We start from the raw sequence: 21,693 nt of genomic DNA on the forward strand, positions 1-21,693 counted from the left end.
CATTAATAGTTCCTTATTAATTACAGTTTGTTTCTGAGACAGGGTCTTGCTCTGTTGCCCAGGCTAGAGAGCAGTGGCACAATCACGGCTCACTGCAACCTCAACCTCTTAGCCTCCAGCCATCCTCCGACCTCAGCATCCTAAGTAGCTTGGACTACAGGAATCAACCACCACATCTGGCTAATTTTTGTATTTTCTGTAGAGATGGAGTCTTGCTTTGTTGTCCAGGTTAGTTTCAAATGATCCTCCTGCCTCAGCCTCCCAAAGTACTAGGATTACAGGCATGAGCCACTGCGCCCAGCTAATCATGGCCTTTTGTTTGAGAGTGTTTTAATAGTCTTTTGGATTTCTTCAAAATGGTAGGTATTTCCTAGAAGTTTCCTTTGAATGGAAGGCTTAAGATAGAATAGACGACCTATAAACAATAGTAGGTCCCAACTGTCACACACAAACTGTTCATTCAACTTTGTTATATTCTGATTATTTTTAGCTTTAACATCAAATAAAAACAGGAACATGGAAAAGAGGAAAGTAAAATGACTAGCTCAATTTTCAAAATCTTTACTACCTCCCCCTTGTCAACATTCTGTTTAAGATGGAAAGTTTCCCCATTGTTTTTTTGCTAGAAAACAAAAGCAAAATGGATGCTTTTTGTGATTGTAACTCACACCAATTAAAGTAATCTTCATGAAAAGGATTTGAGAGGCTGAGACAGCAGAATGAAATATATTTAATACAACTCTTGCAAACATCTGTTGAAGAAGGAAAGAAAAACAATGGCAACAGGGTTAAGACTTATATGTCTGATTTTTTTGGGGGGGGCACTAAATGATTGTTTTAATAAAGCCTCATAGGAATGGGTCTCCTAAGAGTTATATAAATTAGAGATGAAAAAAATGTACCTCACTCGATAAACACAAGACACATCCTTGTAAACCACACTCGACTAGTTTTTTACACCAAAAACCCCTCAGAGGAGAGGCTGGAAGTGTTCTAAACACAGGAAGCTTTCCCATTCTCTAATCTTCAGCGCTGCCCTCACACTCCAGACCACCACTGCCAAAACCCCACACACCACAGAGTGACACTCCAATAGTATCTTAAAATAATGAATTAGCAATCCTCATGCTGACCTTGCAAAGGAGAAAAGTGTGCTTTCTGCTTCTACACTTAGATTTAGGCCTTGTTGCACAAGAGGCTCTAGACATGAGGGTCCCAAAAGGAGCACAGCATTGTCCACGTAGCCTAACTGCAATAATATTTTACAAAGAACTCCAAGGCCAGCATCCTTGGCAATGTCCAGTCAACAGAGGAGTATCTTGGGAGGAGTATAAACAGATTGAATCACAAAAGAATGGTTCATGCTTAATTCAGTGGGGCAAACGGAACAACAGCCATGCCACACAATAGGTTTATACACCTCAGGAAGTCTGCGAAGGGCTGGAGTGCACACATCCCACCCCTGACACCAGGGAGCCATTCTATATATTTACATGACTGTGAACTGTGAAGTCACTGGGTCCCATGCTTTCTAAAATAATGAGGAAGTTGCTCAACAACTCATAGACAAAATTTCCCAACTCAAGAGATGGGATCCAAAGTGTAAGTGTGAATGTAAGAGCCCTGTGGTGTGGTGTGTAACCATGTAAATATTGTCACCAAGGAACAGCATATAGATATTCCCAAAATATGCATGTTAGCAATGTTGATAGTAAAATGTATGTATCACTCATTTAGGTATGAAATATGAAATACTTACACGTACAAGTCATCCAATGGGCGAGAGAATGAACAATTTTGTGGAGGCAGGATATTCCAGCCCATAGTCACAAATTAACTGATACTCGTTTTGGAAAGAAAGGCCTGGCTAACTGTACAAGGACAGAGTTGGGTGACCCTGGAACATATTCAGCCTGGCTCTCCTGTCCTCCTGGGGCATAGCCCTGTAGAGGGAGCTAGAGGCACACCTCCCTTCCTGCTTCCCCTCCAGCTGCCAGCCAATGCTGGAAATTTCTGCAACAGCAAGCAGTAAAAGGCAGCTGATTTTCACCTGTTACTTGTGCACCAAACTCATTTTCAGGTTAGTAGGTCTACTGATGCAATCAGAATAAGATTTTTCAGATTTTTTTTTTTTTTGAGAAGGGAAGCTACTTTTTCATTGCTGAAGTCCTAGGGCAGTGGGTAAGAAGAAAAGGTAGGAAGGATGATGGTGAAGAATGCAGTTCTCTAAATAGGAATGAGAATGGCTGAGGCCATTTCCCTCCTTCTGGGCATCCTGCCATGAAATTGAGTAGACCCAGGGCTCAGTGGCTGGACCAGAATCAGGAGGACTGATCAGATGAGGGCCCTTGGCTTTGGCCACATTGGTGGGGATGCTACAGAAGGAGACAAGACCTCAGAGCTCATAGGGATAATGTCTCCAGACAAGCACCTCATCCTTCCCAAGTTGCAAGCATGCCGCCATCTAGAATTCTACAACAAAGGCAGGCACAAAAACAGCGAGAGGGCTCAGGCAGGGAAAGGTAAGGGGGAGCAGAAAGGCCCAGTAGGACAGAGAGGAGCGGATGCAGAGGCAGAGTTGAGGACCTTGTCTACAGACCCACACAGCCCGGTGCAGGCAGGCCTGTGGGCTGTGTTGTAAGCACCTTGCACTGCTGAGAAGCTGGAGAGAGGACAAACCTGGCAGGAAGGAGCTCCTTCCTGGAAACAAACCTTCTAAACTCTATGGAGGAAGGCAGGAGGCAGCAAGGGGCCCCTATGTCCAGGGAGTTTTGAAACTAACCATTGTCTGCCCTCCCTCAACTCTACCCTAGGGTCTGAGACACATGGCCCAGTGAGGAGAAAGACAAAGCTAACTTCTAGCCACCCTGGTTCTGAGCTGGGAGTGACAGCACTGGCCTACTGTGTTGTTGAATCTAGCTTTGTATCATCACCTTTGGAGGTGGTTCTATTTATTAATCCATCAGATATCTATCTTTGGTCCCTATCAATGTATATGGCCTAGTGCTAGGATCTGTCCTTTCCAATGACATTTGTGGTATCAGAGATAGCCACAGGGAAAGTTTTGTACCCATAGGAATGTCTGTAACACAAATAACTTGAGGAGAATCAGACCAATGGGGTAAAGAAATACTTGGAGAAGGGCTCCATTTCTAGAACCAACAGGCAACACTGTAAGGAGTAGAATTCATCTTCTAAAGTACTCCTAGGCCCTCCAGCCAGCACTCAACACATTATTTGGCAGAAAAAAAAAAAAAAAAGAACTTAGTCTATTATCACTGTACCAGTGGAGACTTAACCTCTGGCTGTTTGAAACTCAAAAGAGATCACTATTATTTATCATTAAATACTCTCTGCTGTAGATATGTCTTGGACACATCTGAACCCTCCCCCTCCTGCTCCTATCATCATCTGTGATGTAGTTTAAGAATCCACCTCTCTCCCCAAATGCCATTTACCCACTTGGGCCCTCATTGCCTTTTCTCTACCACAATTGAGCTCAGTGACTTGCACATCTGTATGACACATCCCCCCTTCACCCCTCCTTGAGGATGGGGACAGTCCTTCCCCTTCTGTGTCTCCTACTTCCTCACCCAGGTTAGTGCTGATCACACAGCCTTGCTAGACAAACCTAGTCAAAAAAAGATACATATACTTTTTCTATGATGGCTGTTGACACGGCACATCTGTTCCTCCTCAGCTTTATGTCTCTGATAAGTATCAACAGCAGAAATCTCTGGACCAGGGCAGAATGGTGAGGGGACACTGAGGCTCCAGCAGAAGGGGAGGGCCGGCCTCTCTTCACAGATGATGTCCCCAGCGTCTTCACATCAACACCTCTCCCTTGGCCTTCACCAGGTCACATGTCCAATGTATTTCTGCTAAGAGCCCCCTCCTCTTGCCTCTACTCAGTCACAGACACAGGTAGGGTAGCCAAGTCACCCGGACACTCGGAGCCGAAGATGCTGGTTGTTAGTGCCTAAGGTGGGTTCAGTTGTCTTGGGGGCTCCTTTCTGAGGTATTCACTCCCAAGAACTGTAGGAGTATCAGGTGCTCTAAGTAACTTGAGGAAAACAAAATGATAATACGGCGTAGGGAATGAGAGCACAGATGCTAGCCATGTTGTCTGAGCTTCCGTTGAATGAGCTGTGTGAACTTGGGCAATTCACTTAACCACTCTGTGCTTCAGTTCCTCCATCTGGAAAAACGGGCTACCTCCTAAGATTGGTGATGTTTGAGTTATTTAATCTTTGTAAAGCATGGGACCATCATCTGGCCCATAGTGAGTACTATGTAGTTGTTAGCCCCTCACCATCAATCTAAGGGACCAGGATCACGCTCCATGGGGCTCTCTCCTACAGGATGGGGACAGGAGGAGACCCAGAAGCCCTAAGGCACTGGTTCACAAAGTGTGGAGGAGGAGCATGCCTGGAAAATTGTTAGAAATACAACTTCTGGGCCGGGCCCGGTGGCTCATGCCTGTAATCCCAGCACTTTGGGAGGCCGAGGTGGGTGGATCACCTGTAGGTCAGGAGTTTGAGACCAGCCTAGCCAACCTGGTGAAACCCTGTCTCTACTAAAAATACAAAAATTAGCCAGGCATGGTGGCGGGCGCCTTTAATCCCAGCTACTCGGGAGGTTGAGGCAGAAGAATCGCTTGAACTCAGGGGAAGGAGGTTGTAGTGAACCAAGATCGTGCCATTGGACTCTAGCCTGGACAACAAGAGCAAAACTCCGTCTCAAAAAAAAAGAACTACAACTTCTGGGACCCTATCTGTAGATCTACTGAATCAAAAACTGTGTTTAACCAGCCCCCAGATGATTTTGATCCAGGTTCACGATTGAGAACCCAAGAAAATCACGGCCTCCAATTGACAGCATTTGGAGGCTCGAGTAAGGCTGATGTGAAACCAGGTGGGAAACATGATTTCTTACCAGGAGAAAGGCTAGGAGGAAGTGATTGAAAGAGTGGCAAGGACCTATTTTTAGAGGAAGTTGTTGGATTTTTTTTAAGTCAACAATAAATAAGCAAAATGTCATAATATTTCTAAGACAGGGCTGATCTCTCAAGTTTTCTATTCATAGCAATCTAGCCAGTTAAAAGCAGCAATCGCTGCATCTAAGGATAGACAGGGAAGCCACGATTTGGCCCGTTTGGGTTTGAAGAGTGCCATAAGAATAAACAAAGTCTGGCCAAGCCTGTGCTGGCTCATGAATCAAACGAAGGTGAGAATTTCAGTTTTAAAGCATCTTTACCACAGGCTCACACCCTCACAAACCACCCCCACACAATCCCCAGTTATGTGCTGCTCCAAGGAGGAGAGTTGAGATGAGTCTGCAGAAGCCCAGAGAAGCCTGGGCATGAGAGCCAGTACGTTACCTCTAAATGGTTGCTCCGGAGAGCCGTTTGGTGAAGTTTGGTATCAACTCACTGGTCTGACGATGAACCCACAAGACATGCAGTAACAGGTGCAAAATTCTCTTGATTAGAGGACCATAATATTTTGCTGAGTTTAGGGGTGAGGGCACAACTGCTGTCCAGGTTATATGGAACTGAGCACATTACAGTTGAACCAGGTGTTAGGTGAAAAATTTGTGAGTTGATGGAATGATCACATAAGAGATTGCTCCATCTCCTCCCTCTCCACTTTGTCCTTCTCCTTTTCTTCCCTCCTCTGGTGTCCACTGGGCACAGCTCATCATTATTGAGTGTCTGGCTGGGTATTATGATGTCAGAGGCATCAGCCACAGAGGGCGATGTCTGAGAAGGGACAGCAGCCCAGCCCCGTTCAGGGACACGTGGCCCTGATTTGAGCTCCTGTGACATCACGCTCCCTCCAGTTATCTGACATGTCACATCTCAAACATTTAACATCTTACATCTCAAACATTTCTTGAGGCCCTTACCCTCCCATTCCCCCAAATCAGTATGGCACTTAGGGGACACCAAGGCACAGAGACACTTGCCCCACATCACGCAGTAATTCCCTGGTGCTGCTGTGAACAGTGCTGGAGCTTCCTGACCCCTTGTCCAGGGGACCTGGCTGCCTTTTATAGAAAGTTTCCACACACCTTCTATTCCTAACCTCGATCACAAGCATTGCCGGCCCAGATGCTCTGTGTCACCGGCTTAGTAACATACCCCATTTAGGAGCATGAGCACAACTTGTTTGCAGTGGGAATGAATTAACTGAATTCTAGATATTGTTTTTTGGCTGCCTTTTTTTGTTTGTTTTTATTTCAAACACAGCTAACTAATCAGGGCTGTGGACACCGAGAATGCCAACTTTGATTCTTCAAGGAAAATCAGCAGCTGACCACACACCACCCTTCCTGGTCCTCCCCAAGATGCCAAGAACATCCAAAGTCTGCAGTTTTGAGGTAAGAAGAAATACTTGGTTCATAACTGCCCGTGGAGGGGCAGGATCCATCTTTTCTCGTTCTTATTTTGCAAGATGACATTAAGAGGAACAGTGCTGAGAAAATGGAAGGTAATCTAAAAAACAAAGGTCATCACTTCTTTATATAATGTTAGAAGTTTTCTGGATGTCTTGACCTTGAGGTCTAAAATGGGTAGAGCCTTTGGAGGAGAAGAGATCAAGCCCCTTGGATCAGTCAGGTGAAGGGCAGATGTATAACCCCTATCACAGGGTCAGCTCCATGAATCACTGCACAGATCCCACTGCCAAAATCAAGCCCCGGAAAGCACAAAGATTGGAAGAACTGGCTTATTTATCAAACAACTGATGGGCCAGGGCAGGGAGCAACTCCCAGCCAATAAGGTGACTTGGTTTCTCAAAATGACATAAGTACATTTCAACTGTGTAGTAAATAAAATGAAATTTCATTGTAAAAGGGCCCCAACCGTCCCCCATGTGATCTGCCTCTGCTGCCTCCTCATGTGACTGGCCTCCCAATTTAGCGCGTAACCAACTCCCAATGACCTGTAATAACACTATTCCCAAATTAGAGCTCTCAATTTGACTTGGCTTCGGTCCCTCCCTCAAAGCAAAATAAAGCATCCGTTTTCTTTTTTTCACATTCATAATACTCTCCTTTTGAGTTGCCAACTCAAACCCTGTTTCAGTCAGATTGAGCCCTTCCTCTATTTTTTTTTTTTTTCTGGTTAGCCAAAGAGCCCGATGGAAAAACACCAAGAGACAAAAACAAAAACAAAATCAGACAAAAATTCCAAGTAAGTGACATTCAGCTGGAAAAGCTATGATTCACATGCAAATAAAAATCTCCCTGAATTCACTGTTATATGACGCAAGCCCCTGGCTTCAACATAAAAAGGGCAGAATGAAATCACCCACAATTAAACTTGCTCTGGAATACTGGAATTCTCTGGCTAGGCCTTCCCGACTAATGATAAGAAAACCCCCAACTGTAGCAGAATGAAGCTAATTGTGTTGGGAGCCAGGGCATCCCCACCTCAGCTGACATTCACTCCTGAAACTTCCCAACCCAGCACTCCCCGTCTTCACCAACTCCCTCACCAGCATTCAGAATAACCTGCATGGAGACAGGGCTCAGGTCCTCTAAAGGCATCCCTTCTTTCTAGGCAGACATGAGGGATTTGTGCTGAGAAAGCTGGACTCACCACCCTATCCCCCAGGAAGCTAGAGTACAAGAAAGCTTTCACTAGAGCTCTGGAAAGAGCTCCCTGAGACTACATAGGACCTTTGTATGAGCTTCACAGGAGCATCAGTCAAGTCCAGGCCAGAGATGGTTTAACAAGTAACCTCTCCTGACTGGTAGATAATTTAACATCCCAATTCCCTCTTTTCTCCCTCGGGAAACTGAAGCTGATCTGACACCACTTCCTTTTTCTCCAGATGTTACCCTTCGGATGCATACCTTGATCTGCCTGAAAATCATGGAATTCTGGAGATGGAAGGGACCTCAGAGATTTTCTGGTTCTCTCTGTTCTGGTTGTAAGTGTTCTTACCACACACCACTCCCAACCATGGGGAGCCTTTCCACCACTGAAGAGAGCTGGGGTTACTAAAGCCACAATCAGCTTCTCTGCAACTTCTAACCATTTGGCTAAGATCAGTTGTTCTGAAACCACAAAGAAAAAAGTCTACGAACAAGTACTAGCGTACCAATGTTCACAGCAGCATTATTCACAAGTCATAAGGTGGAAGCAACCCAAACGTCCATCAACAGATGAATAGGTAAACAACATGTGGAATATACATCCAATGGAATCCTCTTCAGCCTCAACAAGGAAGGAAATTCCAGCACATGCTATAACATAGATGGACCTCAAGGACACTGTGCTAAGTTAATTAAGCCAGACACAAAAGGACAAATGCTGTATGATTCCACTTGTACAAGGTCTCTTGAGTAGTCAGAAAGCAGAATGGTGGCTGCCAGGAGCTGGGGGAGCAGGAAGAATGGGGAGTTATTGTTTAATGGGAACAGAGTTTCTGTTTGGGATGATGATAAAGTTCTAGAAATGGATAGCTGTGATGGTCACACAGCATTGTGAATATAATTAATGCCACAGGACTGTATATTTAAAAATGATTAAAATGGCAGATTTTATGTTATGTATATTTTACCATGATAAAAAAAATACAAAAAGATAAATCTACTTTCCCTTTAGGGGAAGACAGCCATTCACCTAAATCTTTTTCAGGCTAACAGTCCCCAGTTTTTTCTAACAATCTTTAGGTGGTATGATTTCCAGGCCCCTGCAGCTTCCTGGCCACCCTCCTCTGGCTACACTTAATGCCTCTTTGAAAACCTGGTACCCAGAACTGAATGGTGGACTGCGCTCAGCTTCTCCTTCCAGGTCGCGCCCTGAGGCACCCAGCTTAACCCCCAAGTCAAACGCCACACAGAGCAGGCCTGCTGCCTGCCCACTCTGGCTGCCAGGCCAAAGGCCAGGTCTGGAAGAATAAAAAGATGCCACCACCCTACCACCCTGCTGCTGCTCCATCCCCAGACAGCTGTGGGCAGCTGCAGCTGAGAAATGAAACTAGCAACAGCATCTGGGGGAGGGGGCGGCACCCAGCCGAGCACACTACGCCCTTTCCATAGATTTCCTCTTTTTGCGGGGGGGGGGGGGGGGGGGGGGCGTGCCTGGCCAGTGGAAACAGGGCAGGCCCTCAGGGATGCCTCTTATCAGCAACCCACCAGAAGTCTGTAACCCCCTTCATGGTACAGTGTGCAGGGCAGGGATGGGAGGCACAACTAGATGTGTGTAGCCCCAGCCTAAGCCAGGCCTGTTGGGCACCACAATGGGCTCACCCGCCTCGGTCCATCTGGAAAAGGTTTGAAAGCTTGAGGCAGGAAAGTTCCCTTTTGCATTTTAAAGTGTGTTGAAACTGAGTAGACTGGGTGTTGGTCTCATTCCACAAGTGAGTAATCCATTTCCTGAAAGTAAGCTGCTCCCCCTTTGGAAGTGGCCCAGCGATTTGGGGGTGCTGTTAGAGGTGTCACTAACTCAGTAAATATTTATTGGCACAAGCAGGGAGCTTTTCTAGGAATATCAGTTAATTTGCTAAACTAATGGCTTTAAGGTAGCACCCTTGAAAAACATTAATTCCTTTCTGATGGGTGAGAAATTTATGCCTGGGACAGGGTACCAAACGGGGAGTGTGTTTCACTTACTAGCTAGAATAACCACAAATAAATTAAAACCAGGCCTGACTTTAAAATCTCTACCTTCTTCCTTTTCTTGACTCCTGATTTTCTATTAATATCTGAGCCAGTAATGGATTGACTTTGGAAAACTCTTTTCTATGGCAATATTTTGCTGGGAGTTTGAAATGATGGGGTTTGAATACTCCCTTTCCTGTGAGTCTTTTGGCTTCTGGGATCCCATACAGATGATCTCATATATCTACCCCTCACTAAGACTGTGCCCACCTGGATCTATCTGGAGACATGCTTCCTGTTCTTCTGTGTAGAGCAATTTAGACTTTCATCACCTGGCTTGAAAAAGCCGTTTGCCTTGAAGAATAAAAACTTGGTTTCTTTATGGCTCAAATGATCACCTTAAAATCCTTTTAAAAAGACTCCTGTGCCACCTTCTCCTCCTCCTTCATGAGACAGGCGGTCCTCAGGAAGGAATCTACATTTTCTGATCCAAACTATGGAGACAGAGGAGCATACTCAGAGCTCTGCCAGGAAGTAGTGTGGCACAGGTTCTGATGTGGGAATACATCAAGCTCAGGAGTGATTCTCCATGAAGTATCATGGATGGTTATAGATCTGATAGAAAAAAAATCATTCTGGATTCCTGATCCCATGACCAGCATTTTTCCTCAACCTTTCTTGGAACTATTGCTTTTAGTCAGGATCTAAGAAATCCTATGTGACTGCCTTGGGCTCCAGGCATCACTGCCATCCACTTGGGTCTTCTGGGACAGAAACGAGAGTCTTCATGACTCTCACTAACCTGGCATGGTCCTGTGCCTCAGACACTATCCTGCCTCATGACGGCTCGCACCTGTATTTTCAGCCATCCCTACAAGGATCATCTTGAGATCGAATGCCACTCCCTATTTCATCCCCTTCAGGGGTACCTGGAAAGGAGATGACTGAGAGATGATGGCCCTCCTTTGGTATCCTGCAGATGTGTATATAATGGAGTCCGAGCCCATGAAGCCCAGAGTGCCAGTACACACTCCGTCCTCAAGAACCAGGAAGGGTGCCCTTGGGGCACACAGCTTCCCAGGGAGGGCCCCCTCCGGCAGCACGTGACGGAAGCACTGCACGGCAGCCAGCAACGGGAGAGAACAATATGCTGGCTGCAGGGAACACAGGGTTGGTTATTCAGGTACCAGCAATACCAAAACCTGTGTTTATCCTGTTCATTCATTTCCTTTCTTTCAGCAGGCCTATTACATACAGCATTGCATAAGTCACTGAATGCCTGAAAAACAGGGCTGGCCTATGTTGATAGTGTAGGAATTTGGCCTCTATTTCCTTTTACGCTTTAATTTGGTACATGTTTATCTTCCATTGCATTATCTTTTTACTGTTTTGAGGACACAGCCATAGTCAGAGTGCAGATCCAGAGCGAACACCTTGGAGACTTGATTATGTGCTCAGAAACTCCCCTCTTAAATACTTTTTGGAACAAGCTGAGGTATGCATAAGTAAATGCTTCAAATACAGTATGCACAAGGATTAGCAACCATTATTATCAACAGGGTTATCAGGAACTGGGAAATGTCAGATTCACAAAATGAGCCTTCAATGGGATGTGTGCAAAGAGGGGCACTGGTTGAGAGTTTGGGACCCAGATGGGGTGGTGTGTTGGTCACATGGCTACCATTGGTACCAGTGTTCAACGGCCACAGGGAAACCTGCTTATTATTCTGTGACTGCCTCCTACATAGGCATGGCTCAGGGAAGATAGAAAGGCCTCAGAGGAGTGAAAATGGAATCAAACAGTAGAGACAGGAGGCCGACATGGAACTGAGCAAGTTCTGGCTACTTCTGTTGCTTTTTGAGTCAGGGGAGTGTGACGTATGGACTCTTCCCCTATAAACTCATACCTCAAGATTCTTCTGTGCACACAGCAGACTCCCCACAATCCCAAACATTAAAGGCCACAACCCCAAACCTTGTGGGATAAGAACAGGGCTGCTTCTTCATCCGGAGATTCCTGAGTCACACACTACTTTAACGAAATACCTACCTCAGGCACATATTCATAATATTCATCCTTACACTCTGTAAGGCCAGTCCTGGACCCAGGTACTGCATGTTATGACAGCAGAATTATTTTGTGGTCTGTCTTCAATGACTCTGCATTTCCTCCTAAAGTGGGCTATTGCGGCAGTCATAAATCTTTCCATCCTCCGGAGCAGTGGTCTGTCACAGCTTACTTATACCGCTTATCTTTTGGGAGTGTTCCAACTCTTACTCTGTTTAAACTTAAGCCCTGCTAAACTCATCTCCCTGCATATTTTTCATTTGGGGCTCTATCAAAAAACTTATTCAAATAAAAAAGTTTTCTAAAAGGCAGGGCGTGATAGCTCACACCTGTAATCCCAGTACTTTAGGAGGCCAAAGTGGGAGGATCACTTAAGCCCAGGAGTTTGAGACCAGCCTGGGTAACATAGGGAGATCCCATCTCTACAGAAAATTTTTAAAAATTAGCTGGGCATAGTAGTGCGTGCCTGTAGTCCCAGTTACTCGGGAGGCCAAGGTGGGAGAATTGCTTGAGTCAGGGAGTTCAAGGCTGCTATGAGCCATGATCACGCCACTATACTCCAGCCTGGGTGACAGAGCGAGTCCCCATCTCCAAAAAGAAAAATCAAGTAAGATAATCAGTGTCTCACGAGCATAATGATCAACACACACACACACAATCACATTTACCTGCTTAACCTCTGCTTTCATGTCTGATTTATTAGTATCTATCCTCTGTGGAGTACTTTTTTAACAAGTGGGCAAAATCTCTTTCTAAACATTATCACATCTCAAATGCAAGACAAGGGGGACTGTGGTGAGGAAACTGAAGCTCCTCGTGGTGAAGTGACACATAGTGGTTAGGGGGTTAGGGGTGGCTGGGGGGCAGTCTTTCTGCAGCCTAACTCCTGGTTCCCAGCCCAACAGCTGATTCCCCATAGGCTCACTGCTGAGGCTAAGCTGATGCTTGCTGGAAGAAAGGTTTGCACAGTGAAGCCTTACAGTTTCACTTATGTTCTTGGTTCTCTTACAAAGGAATCTAAACCTTGACGGACATTAGAAATTTAATAATAGTTTAAGAGCAAATCCCAGCATGTCTCCAAAGCAATACAGAATCAAATTCTGAAAGCAAATAAGATCCTGCTTTATTCTTCTCTCTCTGGCTCCGATGGCAGGGTGGGAGTGAATTGGGTGTGTCGAGTGAGGGGAGAAGAGACTCCAGAACATACCATTATGATTATCTAACAATAACAACACTCTTACTGGCAGTGTCCTCTGAAAAGATTAACAACATGAGGTTTCTTTTACTCTACATGGCAACAAGCTTCTGAAGAAAATAAAGTAAAAATATAAACCGCTTTATTAACTACCAGTGATGCTGGTTACTTTAAGCTTTCTTAAAACCTTAACATTAAAAACTGAGGAATGTGCTGAAATATGCTGGAAGTCTCTTGATGTTGTTTCAACTAATAGTCACTTTTCAATTTCTCAGAAAAGGATATGTAACAAATATGGCCAAACTTAAGTAACTTCAATTTCATTAATTTTCCCTTAAAACAAACATATCAAAAAGTAATGACACAGGAAAAGAATAGCCCCAATACCCACATTGCAACCCTAAACATCATCTACTCACAGTCCAGAAACGTACTCAATCTGTCTTTCAGTAACAGACCTGAAAATTACACCACATTGGTAAGAAGCAACTCTACTGCAGATGCGTCAAAAAATGAGTGGCAATTCAGGCCCAATTCACCATGGGTTGTTTTAACAAGTTTTATTTTCTGAGCAGTGACTTTTTTCAAATAGAAAATCTGGCAATTGTATTAAAACCAATACTGTTAATTTTCACTTACATAGTTCTTAGTCTACAACTACATGAAGCCTAAGAAAAGATTTCTGTATAAAAAAAAAATGTAGTGACCTCAGGCAAGCCTGTGAGATTTTTCCGACAGACACGACAAGGGAGTAAATGGTGGGGGGAATTGGGCACGAGCCACCCATGATCTGAAGATAAGGGAGTGTGGCCCCGGTAGGACTGTGAGCACACATGCTCCGTCTTTTCTTGATGCACACACCTGTCCCATGACCATTTGGCTTCCAAATCCTCGAGGTCACTATCCCATCATGTCCTATCTTAGGCCCAGACAGAATCCTCTTGTCAAATCTTGAAGACTTTCAAACAGAAGTATTACTGTACACACATTCTGAAATGGATTTGATGAGCAGAGGGAAGGGTTACTGTGCAGAGACCAGGAATGCAAAAGGGGTCAGTTCAGAGTTGTCTCCCAACCGCAGACAGGACCTCAGGGACACAGAACTAGGTTCTAGCTCTGGGAATGTAATCTCTTATGCCTCAGTTTCTTCCTATTAAAAAATACACAAAATGGTCTCCCATCACCTGCCGCTTCCAAAGGATGACATGGAAAACAATGGTTTGTGCATCTAAAGACTTAGTACCGGTATAATGATAGGCATTCACTTTGGATGCCCTCGTTTAAGGACCTTCACTCCTATAAGCTAAGGCCTCCACTTCCATGCAGCCCTCAGGGTAGCCATGGAAATTTGGTCTTTGCCTGGCATCCCGCATCATCTGGAAAGGGGAGAACATGCTTACACGTTCTTGGTTGCAGATTGGTATTTTTAGCATTTTTAGAAAAGACTAGACTGTTTTTCATATAATTCATTTCTCATAATATTAGCACTTGTGTTTTAAGAGCACATAGCAAGGAGCTATTGTTAGAGAAGCCAGGATCAGAATCAAGTGGCTAAGTGATAAGGGATATTGCTCATGCTCTTCTCTTGCTTCTAAATGTCTGCTTTCTAGCAGCTCCAGAATATTCCTGGTCCAATGCATTGTAGACACATTAGAATCACCCAAAACAACTTTAAATATTTGACCTCCTGCTGCAATCTCCAAAAATGATACAAAAAACCCAGCTTATCTGCGAGTTTCCCCAAAGTCCTACCAGTCTGTCATACACAAAATCCAAATCCGAGTCAATAAAACATGAGTGTTCAAACTATCTGTCTTCCTTGTTTCCCCCACTTCTCCCTGCTATCTCTTGGCTATTTACTATTTTTAAACCTTACATAGCACAGAGAAAGAGGAATGGCATTTGAATGAAGTTTGGAGACAAGATTGAGTCCAGAAGAAGGTAGCATAAAAGGCTGGGATTATGCAGGGTTTCAACTATCCATGCTTTCCCTAAAGATCAGGCCGGGCGCGGTGGCTCACGCCTGTAATCCCAGCTATTTGTGAGGGCGAGGCGGGTGGATCATGAGTCAGGAGATCGAGACCATCCTGGCTAACACGGTGAAACCCCATCTCTACTAAAAATGCAAAAAATTAGCCAGACGCGATGGTGGGCGCCTGTAGTCCCAGCTACTCGGGAGGCTGAGGCAGGAGAATGGCGTGAACCCGGGAGGCTGAGCTTGCAGTGAGCCGAGATTGCACCACTGCACTCCAGCCTGGGCGAAAGAGAGAGACTCCGTCACACACACACACACACAAAAGATCATATATTCCATACCTCTCCCCACCTGACCTACACACACACACACACACACACACACACACACAAATAATAAATGGTGACTGCCCAAAATACGACACATTGGTATTAGAGAAAACAGCAGAATTAGGAAGGTCACTTTAAAATTCTCCTCCCTTCTCCCTTGAGGCGGGTCATAAAACCTTCATTCTAGAGGTACCCTCCCTATACCTGGAGGAAAGGAACATCCTTATTTTTAAAGACACAGAGATGCCAAGAAGAATCTGAACAAACAGGCCTTGCTAAATTCCCTTCAGTTTATTACCATTAGATCACATCCTTTTGTCCCCCAGTCATACTTCTGCACAACTGTGCATTCTTTATCAAACCTAAGCATAAAATATGCAGATTTCTCTGTTTCTTTGGGTCTTCTTTTCTGAAGCCTCCCATGTCATGCAAAACTTATATTTAAATTAATTTGTATGCTTTTCTCTTGTTGAAATCTGTCTTTTGTTGTAGGAGCCTCAGCCACGAACCTAGTGTTGGGAAAGAAAGATATTTCTTTTCCTTTACGATAGACAGACAGAAAGAATGAATGCAAATTGCTGAAGAACATTAGAAGCTATTTAGAAAGGACTCAGATACAAGTGTAAACCCCAAAAGACTAATTCAATAGAAAAAAATGCCCTTTTAACCAAACAATTCCAACATAGGAGAGAATGTTCTTCTTTCTTCAAAGCCAAATATTTTACTATGTTTTATAAGACTAATTAAAACAATATTGTGGTATTCGAGAATGTGTGGGTTATGGAGAAGAACAATCTGCCCCACAAAAATCTTCATTTCATCAAGCAAACACCACATCTATGGTGAGAGTTATGCATGATCCTTGGAGACTTTTGCTTTGTTTCATTAACATTCACATATCCACTTGTTAAGAACTGTAGCTTGGAACTACGATTTCCATTACAAAGCCTCTGAAATGCCAGGAATGAGTCATGGCATTGTGCAGCCTGGGCAGTGCACTGATTTTCTCCATTAACCAGGCGTACATTCTGACAACTTCCAGGATAAAAGCTGAATGAGTCAGTTTCAGGAATAAACCACATTAGAATACTATGTGCGTGGAGGAGTTAGGGTAATAGGGATTGGTTTTTGCTGTTGTTTTGTTCTTTTAAAATAGAAATATTCATAAAATTCATTTCTCTGAAGATAGCAAAATAACATAGATCCACCCAATTATAAGGATTCTAACACCATGACCAATTTGGTTGCCCAAACATTACAAAGTGTAGTAAAACTGCTAGGATCAAAAATAGCTTCTCAAGGACAGTTCCACAGCCCCTTTAACACACAGAACACTACCTCTGAACCACTTCCAAACACCTCCTTTCCTGATTTTCTTCTTTGGGTGTCTTACACCACCTGACTTTCACAGAGAAATGGGAAGTCAGGAGATAACAAGTTAGATAACTAAACGAGGGAAACACATGGCCAGAATTCAGGCAGAGCATGTGCCGTGTTTCAGCAGGAACAACAAACCTGACTATAAAAATGGATCTCTGGCTTCAGTGGGAAGCAAAATGCATAATGCAAGGCTCTAGACTGCGAGGATCTCTTCTGCATCCTGTCATGTTCCCTGCTGCCATTTCAGTTTTGGAAATTGGAGTCCAAATCTCTTTAACCCTACACGTTCTTGAGAATTGCTACTGTGTTTATGAGATGAAGGCCTAAAGTATTGTCATCCTGGACCACCTACTAAATAAAGAAATCAGCAATATTAGAAGGCTAGCAATTTCCTGGCAAGGTGGAAAGATACTGAAAGAACTAAAAGCTGAATAGGCACAGTTGTTCACGCCTGTAATCCCAGCACTCTGGGAGGCCGAGGCGGGTGGATCACCTGAGGTCAGGAGTTTGAGACCAGCCTTGCCAACATGGTGAAACCCGTCTCTACTAGAAATAAAAAAAAAAATTAGCTGGGTGTGGTGGCTCGTGCCTGTAGCCCCAGCTACTCAGGAGACTGAGGCAGGAGAATCACTTGAAATTGGGAGGCGGAGGTTACAGTGAGCCAAGCAAGATCGTGCCACTGCACTCCAGCCTGGGTGATAGAGCAAGACTCTGTCAGAAAAGAAACAGAAGAGAAGAGAAGAGAAGAGAAGAGAAGAGAAAAGAAAAAAAAGTAATAAAAGCATAAAATGGTTAACATCTTTGTAGAACTTCTGATCTTGTTTGAAACCAATACCTTACAATGATTTGAAAACTGAGTACAACCATGAAAAATGGAGACATCCGAATATGCCAAAGGCACATTTTTTTTTTTTTTTTGAGATGGAGTCTTGCTGTCGCCCAGTCTGGAGTGCAGTGGCGCGATCTCGGCTCACTGCAGGCTCCGCCTCCTGGGGTTCGCGCCATTCTCCTGCCTGAGCCTCCCGAGTAGCTGGGACTACAGGCGCCTGCCACCTCGCCCAGCTAATTTTTGGTATTTTTAGTAGAGACGGGGTTTCACTGTGTTAGCCAGGATGGTCTCGCTCTCCTGACCTCGTGATCCGCCCGCCTCGGCCTCCCAAAGTGCTGGGATTACAGGCGTGAGCCACCGTACCCGGCCACCAAAGGCACGAGGTGAAATACTTAGGGTGACTGTAAGGAGCCAGTATATCTCAGATCTTTTTTTTTTTTTTTTGAGACGGAGTCTCGCTGTGGCCCCGGGTGGGGGGGAGTGGCACGGTTTTGGGCCGGTTCACCCATTCTCCCCTCACCCTCGATACTGGAACACAGGCCCCCCACCCCGGCTAATTTTGTATTTTATAAGACGGGGTTTCACCTAGGGACTATTCGACCCTGATCCCCCCCGGCTCCAAATCTGGATTACAACTGACCACTGTCCCGCCCATCCCAGACTAAATGGACTGCTTGTACAGGATCATACTCAGTTCTCCATCTTTCTTAGTATTGAGCCATGGCCTTGCTTTTTCTTTTTTTGGATTTGGCCTCTAATGTTTAGGCACGAGTCAGCACACACAGATGAATAGATTAACTGAGCTAATTTAAGGGAGCCCTCCCATGGAAGGATTCTTTTTTAGCCTTCTATATTTAGGCTAAGGTTTGTGCCTGTGCAAGACACTGACTGAAGAACTGAGTTTTCCAAATCTCATGAGCAAGGACTCTCTACCATGAGATCTTCCTAACAAACCACTCACTTGTTCATGGGAGCTCTGATGTCCACATAACCACAGAGTATTAAAACAGGCCAATTAAGGCAAACTAATTTATACTGCAGGGTGACTCTCGCCTCACTTTCAAAAATGTGGTGAGCACATACCGTGTTGGTATTCAGGCTGGTGAATATCCCTATCTGTTGAAACTTGATAAAACTTAATTTGATATGACAACTCTATTGAATTCTACCAGAAGCAATCACTTCAATTAAATCACACAGTTCCTAAATCTCACATTTAGTAACAAATTAAAGACTTTGAAGCTCTCCACTGCTGAAACATTGGTTCTCATGTTCTTCCACTATTGCTTAGTCAGACCTAAAGCATGGCTAAGGAATAAATTTAAAGTTTGACTCTCAAGCAAAAATTTTCAAAGGTTCTGTGACTTGTTGGTCATAAAATAAGCTGCTCTCCATAGTAGGGGATTCTCTGCCTTCTTCTCTTTTTTTTTTTTTTTTTTTTTTGGAGACGGCGTTTTACTCTTGTTGCCCAGGCTAGAGTGCAATGGCACAATCTCGGCTCACTGCAACCTCCACCTCCTGGGTTCAAGCGATTCTCCTGCCTCAGCCTCCTGAGTAGCTGGGATTACAGGCGCCCGCCACGATGCCCGGCTAATTTTTATATTTTTAGTAGAGACGAGGTTTCACCAGGTTGGCCAAGCTGGTCTCGAACTCCTGACCTCAGGTGATCCACCTGCCTCAGCCTCCCAAAGTGCTGGGATTATAGGTGTGAGCCACCGTGCCTGGCCTTCTGCCATCTTTTAAAATCTCTCCCTACTGGGCCAACCACAGTGGCTCACACCTGTAATCTCAGCACTTTGGGAGACTGAGGTGGGATGATCCCTTGAACCTGGGAGTTCGAGAGTAGCCTGGGCAACACAGTGAGACCTCATCTCTACAAAAAATAAATTTCAAAATTTGCTGGGCATCATAGCACGGGCCTAATAGTCCCAGAACTGAAGAGGCTGAGGTGGGAGGATCACTTGATTCCTGGGAGGTTGAGGCTGCTGTGAGCCGTGATCATGCCACTGCACTACAGTCTGGGTGACAGAGTGATACCCTGTCTCAAAAATAAAATAAAATCTTTCCCCAGCCCACTTATTTGAGTATCATTTTAGGGCACAGGTAATGCTAAGGGATCTACTACATTGTCACAATGATAAGAATGTCAATAGATTCTCTTCTCATGTCTTTGACATTTAAAGACATCTGTAGAAAGGTAGACACCATCTGTGTCCTCCTGCTGGCAGAGACTAAACGCCTGCATGGTAGAAACCACACCAGTACCTACTCAGTGTCAGAAGGGCCTTTAGAGAACAGAATCAATTATCCATTGCCTTCTCTTTTGCTTCAGAAATTCTTGGGCATGCTGAAGAGGTCAAGTTTTGAACAAACTGCTTTTACAGTCTTACTTTTTAGAGAACCTCATGCAAAAAATTTAAAAGCAAAAAGCAACTTAAAGGAGCAGCAAAACTCCTGCCCTTCTCTCCCTAAAAATGGAATAAACTTACTTGGCAGTATCTCTGCTGCCACTGAATATATTTACTGCTTAAATGAGACAAACCTCTTGCCAGGCTTCTTGCCGACTCTGCAGGGACCTAGGCCTCCTTTGCATAAACATTTCTTTCCAGAGAAAAGAATGAGAATGCCACACTTTAATATTTTGGCATTCCTTGTTGGATTCAAGTGGAATGCTAAAATGGATTTAGGTACCAGAGGAGAGAAGTGAATGAATTTTCATCACTCCCCCGACTTAATTCTATGTGCCCCAAGCGTGGCGTCTGATGACTCAGAGTAGGTCCATGCTCAGATAGAGGCATCAAATGCTTCAGAAAGTAGGGAAGAGTGGCCTCCAGAGTTCGGCTCTCAAAAATAAACCAATCCAGATCCATGAGCTGAGGTCTGAAGTTTAAGAGCGATAGCCATTACTATTTACACAGACAGAAGACAGAAATTTGATCTCCCTTCAGCTCAGCCAATAAGATGACCGGGAGAAGTGCTAGGCTATCTCTCCTTAGACTCAGCTGCCTAAGGCCCTGTAGATGGCCTGCTGGGGCTGGGCTGCTGCTCCCTTCTAAGGACTGCAGAGCCCTCCCACCCCTGCCCACAGGACTCAGGGCCTCGGTAGACAGCTTTGTCCTAGTGATGCCTGGGCATCCCGATAGCAGGTGAGAATTCAGTGGACTTCCAGAGTATTCCTTCTAAGCAGCTGAGAGGTTAAATGAAACCAGTCCAAATTTCCAGTGCTAAAAGCAGCAGGCAGCCCGCTATGCTGACGCTGCCGTCACAAAACCCATGGTTGAGTACAAGGCAGCCATTATTTATTCGTGATCCTGAGAATGTTTTTATTGCCTGTATTGTTTTCTAACTTTGGAAGCACCAAATAAGGATGACTTTTGGTGCAAGGTAGGAGCCAGGACTATTTATATGATCTCATTCTTTCTTACATAATATATTAAACAAGCCCTTTAGGCTTGAGCGTGAAAGAGCCAAATTCTAGCTCTGGACAAACATGTGCTGCTCCCATTGAAATTGGGGTGACTTGGCTGTCAGACAGCTGTGGGGCAAATTTACTCTTCAGCAAGGATATGATGGATAAAGAATAACTTCCAAGCATGGAATATAGTGCTCTGGAAAAGAGCCACTGGAGGAATATGAAAATAAATTCCTTTAAAGCCCAAATCAGCAAATACTTCCCATCATTTACAAATACGCTTGTCTACCTTCCAAGCCTGCAAGGTAACCTTTGAGAAAGGGCCCCAGGTATCTCTCTGGAGATCATTCAAGATCTCTTCCGGTGAATCTCTAATGCTGGCAAAACGTATCTTGGGCCAGAAGATCACTCTCCTAACTGTTAACACGGTGATATTTCACTCTTAGTCACTTCGTGGGAAGATGCATAGCTGGTTTCAGAGCAACAAATTACTTTATAGTTGCACTTCATCATTTCATTGTTCCCATGTTACAGACAGACATTTTATGGTAATTGATCTGGATTTAGTACATATATAGACTTATTTATGTGCTACCTTGTTCCAAAAAGAATTTTAAATGACTTACATGTGGTCTCCGAAATTGCCCTACAGCCTTATAACCCTTAAAAAATAATACTATTCTTGTCTAATAAGTTAGATTTTAAAAAAAATTCATGATAACCTTTACGCAGCTAAAGTTGAAAGCAGATCAAACCTAGTGTTCAAATCCTCCAATTTTTAATTTGGAAAACAAATCCCAGGATGACAGGGCACGCTCTCAGGGGCCCTGTGAACCTTGGTCAGCCTTTTCTGAAGTCCTACAGAATTCCAGCTATAGATAGGTAGAAGAGGA

At 44.4% G+C, this 21,693-nt stretch overlaps 1 protein-coding gene across 6 annotated transcripts in view; it reads right to left on the reverse strand.

Moving 5' to 3' along the window:
* Positions 1-21,693, reverse strand: part of SAMD4A (sterile alpha motif domain containing 4A) — a 221,718-nt gene that overhangs the window by 96,673 nt on the left and 103,352 nt on the right. The window contains exon 1 of one of the 6 annotated variants that reach the window (XM_058429412.1): positions 5,433-5,689. The exons of 4 other annotated variants lie outside the window; for them this stretch is intronic. The gene's annotated coding sequence lies outside the window, so the exon portion shown is untranslated. Of the gene's footprint in view, positions 1-5,380; positions 5,690-21,693 lie in introns of those variants that run through there. One more of the 6 variants, XM_058429411.1, reaches the window with a different exon arrangement.

This window comes from Hylobates moloch, unplaced genomic scaffold, assembly GCF_009828535.3.
Source record: "Hylobates moloch isolate HMO894 unplaced genomic scaffold, HMol_V3 SCAFFOLD_16, whole genome shotgun sequence".
Lineage (NCBI taxonomy): Eukaryota > Metazoa > Chordata > Mammalia > Primates > Hylobatidae > Hylobates > Hylobates moloch.